Source organism: Alosa sapidissima, chromosome 24, assembly GCF_018492685.1.
Source record: "Alosa sapidissima isolate fAloSap1 chromosome 24, fAloSap1.pri, whole genome shotgun sequence".
In the NCBI taxonomy this organism is placed as follows: domain Eukaryota; kingdom Metazoa; phylum Chordata; class Actinopteri; order Clupeiformes; family Clupeidae; genus Alosa; species Alosa sapidissima.
Genome location: NC_055980.1, coordinates 20,586,734 through 20,594,891, shown reverse-complemented (window position 1 = coordinate 20,594,891; position 8,158 = coordinate 20,586,734).

Below are 8,158 nucleotides of genomic sequence, written 5' to 3'. Positions count from 1 at the left end.
CACACACACACACACACACACGCACACGCACACACACACACACACATACCTGCCCCCCACCCTATCCCCCACACCCAGTGGGAACTGTAACACACACACACACACACACACACACACACACACACACACACACACACACACACACACACACACATCCTAGGTGAAGAGGGAGTGGGGGAATAGAGTGCAGAACGACTGGTATTCAGAGACCATAAACACAAGATTGTGAGAGTGAAAAAGGTCCAGGGCAGACATGGTCACAACATAACAGCAAAAGATAAGTAAGGATAGGGAAGGGGTGAGAGAGGGATGAGAGAGAGAGAAGGAATGAGAGAGGGATGAGAGAGAGAGATTACATGAAGTTAACAAATGGAACATAAATGTTGCAATGGGGAAAATGAGACTTACATGGTAAATGCTAGTCCTATCAGCATGAAATAAAATGCTATCGCATTGAGGTTTGTGTGTGTGTTTCAGTGTGTGTGAGTGTGTGTTTGTTTAGTGTTTTTAAACAGAATCTAATGCATTTGTAACCAACCCAGCCGAGTAGGAGTGAGTGTGCGTCTCTGCCGACAATAGAGGCATGTTGTCTCCAAGTGCCATGTAATCTGCTCCTTTGCCATGTTGTGTTAAAATGCACTTAAGCTCCCTGGAATAAGCTCTCAAAATCCAGTTATAAGGATTTGGGATCGCTTATATGTAAAACAGGCAGCGCTGATATGATTTCCAGCATGCTATGCTCTTTGGGAGTGGAACAAATAAATAAATAAAACATCTACAGTAGTGTCACTACAGCTAGACTGTGTCTTTGGGGAACAGTGGACTTAAGAGGCAGCATATGGCTTTTAAGACGACTGTCTTCGTCTCTTGCTGGTGCCCAGCAAGTCGATGACCGATACCTGACTTGTCGGAAGATTTTGGGATAACTTACCGTGTGTGTAGCATAGACAAATGTGGATACGGCATTCACACACTCTTATAAATTTGGGAATAACCAATGACGCAAGAAAGCATGGCATCATGCGCTCGTGTTCTAAAGCCGAAACTGGTCGGCCATATTGGCAAAATAGGCGAAACTGGAACCAGAGCGCATGCAGCAAGTGCTTTGTGGAGCTGACGATGTGTAGTAAATGGAAACGTCCACACAGATTTGTCCATATTCTAGGCCATGGGTTTTCAACTGATTGTGATCCAGGGACCACCGTTCTGACTAATTACCCAACTCCACCACTGAATAAAAATACTGATTCCCACAATGAAACTACAATACTGAATCCATGGTCACAGACCACTAGCAAAGTCCTCTTGGACCACAAGTGGGCCGCGGACCACTGGTTAAAAACTCCTGTTCTAGGCCCTTTCCGGTGGCTTCAATTTTGATCGAATAAAGACTGTCCATGCTTTGTACAGTCAGTGGAACAGACAAATCCGCATCATAAATAATAGTGGGATATGAGGACATAATGAGATTCACTGTAACTTTTCCCTCAATATAAGAAAGCCAACTTACTAATCAGCATGGCTCCAAAATCACACAAGTGTGTGTGTGTGTGTGTGTGTGTCTGTGTCTGTGTGTGCTTTACCCATTGTTCTGTTTGTGTGTCGCCACCAGAATGCCTGCGCAAGTCCAGTCTTGCGCTATCTGTTATTAATCCCGTCACATCAATCATGGGCAGACAGCGATGGTGAAAGAGAGGTCAGGGAGTCTGTCACAGCTGCTGCATTTCTCTTCACTTCTCGTCATTGTTGTGAAAGACCTGTTTTTCATGCTCCCTGGAGCGCTTGCCCAATACTGGGGAAGAAGTCCTCACTTCCTCCACCGATATTAGTTGGGCAATGTGCAGCTATTGGCTCAGTGTGTGTGTGTGTGTGTGTGTGTGTGTGTGTGTGTGTGTGTGTGTGTGTGTGTGTGTGTGTGTGTGTGTGTGTGTGTATGTATGTGTGTGTGTGTGTGTGTGTGTGTGTGTGTGTGTGTATGTGTGTGTTTACTTGTGTGTCTATAACAGTGTGTTAATATCTGCATGTAATATGTTTGTGTGTCTTTAACAGTGATCATGTGTGTGTATGTGTGTGTGTGTGTGTGTGTGTGTGTGTGTGTGTGTGTGTGTGTGTGTGTGTGTGTGTGTGTGTGTGTGTGTGTGTGTGTGTGTGTGTGTGTGTGTGTGTGTGTGTGTGTGTGTGAGCTTCGAAGGCTGTGAGGGTTTCTACCGTTCTGCTATTCCCATCAGGTATCAGTGCAGGGGTGGCTTCATCTCAGCAAGCCGCCTGATGTGCCGACATGTCTACTTTAAGCACGTGTTGACTCCTGGTGTGTGTGTTTGTGTGTGTGTGTGTGTGTGTGTTTGTTTGTGTGTGTGTGTGTGTGTGTGTGTGTGTGTGTGTGTGTGTGTGCTTGAGTGTTTGTCTGTCTGTCTGATGTGCCGACGTGTCTACTTTAAGCACATGTTGACTCCCAGTGATTACTTTATTGCAATCACACTCAGTGGCTCATCAAACAGGTGATGCTCACAATCAGGAGTCTTCATCTTTTATCTGCTCACAACACCACCTTATCCACTCACTCACACACACACACACACACACACACACACACACACACACACACACACACACACACACACACACACGCAAAGACTTTTGTGTCTTTTGAGGCCATGCTGATCACACACACACAGAAATCACTTACAATCTATCTCCCAAAATCCATCTCCATCTCTCTCTTTCTCCCCTTCTCTCTCTTTCTCCCTCTCTTTCCCTCTCCTGATTGTTTGTTTACCAAACACTGGACAATGCCTTGACAGGCAGGCTCATATGCATCATAACTCCAAACAAAACAAGTGATGCTGGAGGACACGAAAGGGCCACCTGTCTCATACTGCAACAGCATCTACGTCTCACTTACAGAACATAAAGATCTTTAGAACATGCATTGGTTCACGGACATGTCCTTGTAAAAGAACCCTGTTAGATTCTGTAAAGGTGCTACTGAAAAAGGTTGCCGACTCTTGAGGAACCAAAAGCTTCCTCTGCATGGCCACAGAGAGCAGATGACGATTGTGGCCAAAACTCAAACTGCCAAATCCAGACCAAACCAGATCTATTCCACTTTATTATATTCTTAGTATAAGTATAAGTATAAGTATAAGTATATATACTCTTTTGATCCCGTGAGGGAAATTTGGTCTCTGCATTTATCCCAATCCGTGAATTAGTGAAACACACTCAGCACACAGTGTACACACAGCGAGGTGAAGCACACACTAATCCCGGCGAAGTGAGCTGCCTGCTACAACAGCAGCGCTCGGGGAGAAGTGAGGGGTTAGGTGCCTTGCTCCAGGGCACTTCAGCCGCTTCCTACTGGTCAGGGTTCGAAATGGCAACCCTCCGGTCAAGTCTGAAGTCTCAAGCTGAACCTGTAGGCCATGGCTGCCCCTTATTCTTCTCTATTCCATTCAGTTTTATATTTTTATATGTTAAGTGAGTGTTGTACTTTAAGAGCAAAGATTAACCGGAGTCAAATTCCTTGTTTCTTTACACAAACCTGGCCAATAAAGCTGATTCTGATTCTGATTCTGATTCTATTTGCTATTAATCTGTGCATTCAGGATTCTACTGCTATATGGAGAGGAATGAGATCAGATATGTTGTTCTGTTACATACCATGCATAGCAAGGAAGTGGCACAACGCACACTGCCTTAATTCACACCACTGGCGCCTGGGTACGGTACTCGAAGGGTTAACACTGTTAGCCAGATGACTGACTGCTGGGGGGGTGAAAGAATGAAGGCTGGGGAGAGAGAGAGAGAGGGAGAGAGAGAGAGAGAGAGAGAGAGAGAGAGAAAGAGAGTGGGAGAGAGAGAGAGATAAAGAGGGAGAGAGAGAGAATTTTTTTTTTTTTTTGAATTTCAAAAACCCTTTATTACATTCTTGCCACAAAGTATTTACATGATCACTTTGTCACAATGTACAGTCACATTAAAGATAAAATAAATAAATAAATAAAATCAAGGAGCAAGTCAAGTTTTCTCCAAGAAATGTGCAAACTGCAATTCGCCATCAGCAACCATACACAACACACTATCATAACACCAAATTTCTTCAAAAGATTCAAGATTCATCATGGCTTTGTAGAAATGAAAATCAATTAACATGCGAGACCTCACAAGTATTGAGAAGACCATTACTAGGTCATCACTAGAAGTTTGCTCAATTTTGTTTCTACGACTAACATAGATTGCCATTTTTGCTTGACCTAAGAGAAAGTTGATCAGCTGACATTTGAAACGATGTTTCCGCACATATTTAAAACCCAAAATAAAAGTCTCCATTGAAAATGTTTCATTAAAATGATTAAAGAGTGACTGTAGAACCACGAATAAAGGTGTTAGCCTTACACACTGCATGAAAGCATGAAACACAGTCTCTCTCACAAAACAAAATGGGCACTCTTGACCCACAACAGGATTCAACACTGAAACAAAGGCATTGACTGCAATTGCTCCATGCAGAATCCTCCATTGTAAATCTCCACATTTTTTGGCTAAGGGTGACTTGTATAGTGCTCTCCACTGGGGTCGGACATCATCCCCCATTTGTAAAACAGTACACCAAGGTGTTTCCACCCTCTTGTCCAAAGACTTTTTGTTAAAAGACTTCACACACAGTTTATATAAACACTTGCCAGTAGCTGGCTTCTGACCCAAAAGAGACAATTGATCAAAATGCAAGTAAGAACCAGTACAACCTGTCAAATTTGGCGACAATGAAAGATTGGGAAAAGGATCATTACAGTCTGAACTGCACAGCCCTCTGAAGTTGTCTGCCAACAACTGCAATTGTTCTCTTGTTAGGGAGACCCGCCATTTCTCAAGTAGCTGAGCTACTATTCGAATAGATCTCATCCCCAGTTGACTGGCAACTTGTTCAGTGTTAACAAGATCTGGTCCTGCTACCTTGAGTAAACCCTCCATAGTAATGACTCCAGACCTAAGAAGGCTATGTGTGATTGTGGGAAGAGACTTGTCAAGAGACATATCTAAAACAGAACCATAGATTAGGGGCTCCTTTAAAAGCCAATACAAAGACTCTGTGCTTCCTGTGCGTTGCACTGTTAAAAGGGACCAAACTTTAAATAAATTACGATAAAACACAGGGAGTTTGTTGATGTTCAATCTTTTTGGATCCATCCAAAACAAAGTTCTGTCCAGCCCCAGTCCATCAAAAGTCTGTAAAATGGCACACGCCACATATTTCCAGCTGGAATCCAGAGGCCCCATGAGAAGACGCTGGACGAACTGCAACCGAAAGGCAGCTGTCCTACTTTGTAGGTGCACAAGTCCATGTCCACCTTCCTCTTTAGGTAGGAATAAGATGCTCTGTGGAACCCAGTGAAGTTTATCCCAGAAGAAATCCACTAGGATTGACTGGATTCTTGACAGCAACTGTGCTGGAGGGTCCACACAAGATAACTGATGCCAAAGGGTGGAGGCCACCAAATTATTGATAATAAGGACACGCCCCTTGTAGGATATCTTATTTAAAAGGAATTTCCATTTATCAAGGCGGCCCTTTACCTTTTCAACAGCCCCATCAAAGTTCTTTTGAATAAACATTTCATCCCCTAAAAAAACACCAAGATATTTAAAACCACTCCTGGCCCAATGTAAGCCAGCTGGAAGACTTGGCTCATTTAACCATGTCCCGACCAGCATAGCTAAACTTTTGGACCAGTTTACTCTTGCTGAGGAAACAACATTAAAATCATCAAAAATCTCTAACATAGTGTTTATGTCTCTTTGACCATTCACAAGAACTGCAACATCGTCTGCATAAGCTGACAGTTTAAAAACACTTTCACAGGCTGGAATTCTCACCCCCACCAGTTCTTTCCTCAACTTCACCAATAGAGGTTCAATTGCCAGAGTGTACAACATACCAGATAAGGCACAACCTTGTCTGACCCCCCTGTGGACTTTAAAAGGAGCACACAAGTCACCATTAACCTTTAAAATACTCTCAATGTCACAATACAGAACTCTAATCATATCAATAAACTCAGGGCAAAAACCAAAGGCTGCCAGAGCACTCCACAAATAATTGTGCTCTACACGATCAAAAGCTTTTTCTTGGTCAATGGATACTAAGCCGAATTCCAGGTTAAACAGCTTACCTACATCAAATATATCCCTGATCAATGAAATGTTGTTTTGAATCAGCCTACCTGGCACACAGTAGGTCTGGTCAGGATGGACAACCTGCTCCACAACTTCACTCAATCTATTAGCCAACGCTTTAGAGAGCAACTTATATTCAGTACAGAGGATTGACACAGGTCTCCATGATTTTATGTCATTCAAATCCCCTTTTTTGGGGAGCAAAGTGAGTATTGCCCTCCGGCAGCTCAGTGGCAACCGCCTCCTGGCAAGACTGTCGCTGAGAACAGTCAGCACATCCTCACCCACTTCTGACCAAAAGGACTTATAAAAGTCCACCGGTAGACCATCCAACCCCGGTGCCTTTCCACACTCCATACTCTGGAGGGCTCTCTGCAGCTCCTCTAGGGTCAAAACCCTTCCAAGGACTGCATTCGCCTCTTCGGCCACCTGGGGTAGGTTCTCAAAGAAGGACTGGTCATCCACCTGAATATCCGAGCTCTCACTCTTATATAGGTCTTCGTAAAAACTGACTGCTCTCTGACGTATTTCAGCCAGATTGGACAACAGAACTCCATCCTCAGAAAGCAGTGAGTGAATGAACCTCCTCTGTCCATTCTTTTTTTCCAAATTAAAAAAGAATTTAGAAGGAGCGTCCATCAATTCCACACTCTGAAAGCGGGACCTGACCAGAGCTCCCTGTGCCTTTATGCCTAGCAGGTCAGCCAATGATTTCTGCTTCGCTTTAACATTTGCTGTGTAAGTCTGGTTGCCAGTTTGTTCAGCTAAATGCTGGAGTTCAATTATTTCCTTTTCAAGTTTCACCATTGAACGAGTTATGTCCCTTGTGACACTGAAAGTATAATCCTGACACAGTTGTCTTATTTGTGACTTACCAAAATCCCACCACTGTTGCAACGAGCTAAAAGATGGCTTTGTGTTCTTAAAATCCTGCCAAAACAGTCTAAATACCTCTCTAAAATGGCCATCCGATGACAAGTTATTATTAAAATGCCAATAAGCACTTTTAGACTTTACAGAACTCAAAGAAAGAGAACAAAAAACCAAACTGTGGTCTGAAAAACCAACTGGGATGATCGCACATTTCCTAAACAAACTCAGCTGATGCTTAAAACCATAAAACCTGTCCAGTCTAGCCAATGACAAAAGGTTATTGTAGGAGTGAACCCATGTGTATTGCTTCTGAGTACTGTGAAAGTTCCTCCAGACATCAACAAGCTCATTTGCATTCATCAGTTCTATGAGTCTTCTGCGTGAGGGCATGTGTGGCTCTACATGATTCCTATCCATTGCATTTTCAGTACAATTAAAATCACCTCCCAGGAGTAAAAAATCCTCAGATTCACAATTGCATAGAGCATCATTTAGCATATTCAAGAAAAGCATTCTATCAATTGGTGTAGTGGGTGCATAAACACACAAAAAAACAAAGAAATTGTTTTCAAATTGGGCTCTGACTTTTAGGAGTCTACCCTTGACTAATTCCTCAGTCTGGTAGGAAATGGGAGTAAAGGTCCGAGAAAACAGAATGGCAACACCACCACTATTGGAAGTGTTGTGACTTAAAATAGACAGGCCATCAAACTCACTTGCCCAGTCAGCAGCAATTGAGGCATCAGAGTGAGTTTCTTGAGCAAGAAGCACATCAAATCTATTCTTCTTAATCGTTTCAAACAACAAGGCTCTCTTGCTTCTTTCCCTGGCCCCATTTAGATTTAAAGAAGCAATTCTGATTTCACCCATGATAAAAAGAAAAAAATAAAAGAGTTGTGTACACGCCATCATCATAATACATGTGAAAAAAAGACCAGCATCAGACATCGCTATTTAACAAAACGTTAATCTTGGTCAATATCTTTTTGAGACGGAAGCACTCTGGATTTGTGAAGCAGCCCTCACCCAAAAAAGATTTAGTTTTCGTGGTGAACTGCTCCACATCAGGGAAGTAGTCGTCAATCCGAACATTTCTCATATGTTTTGTTTT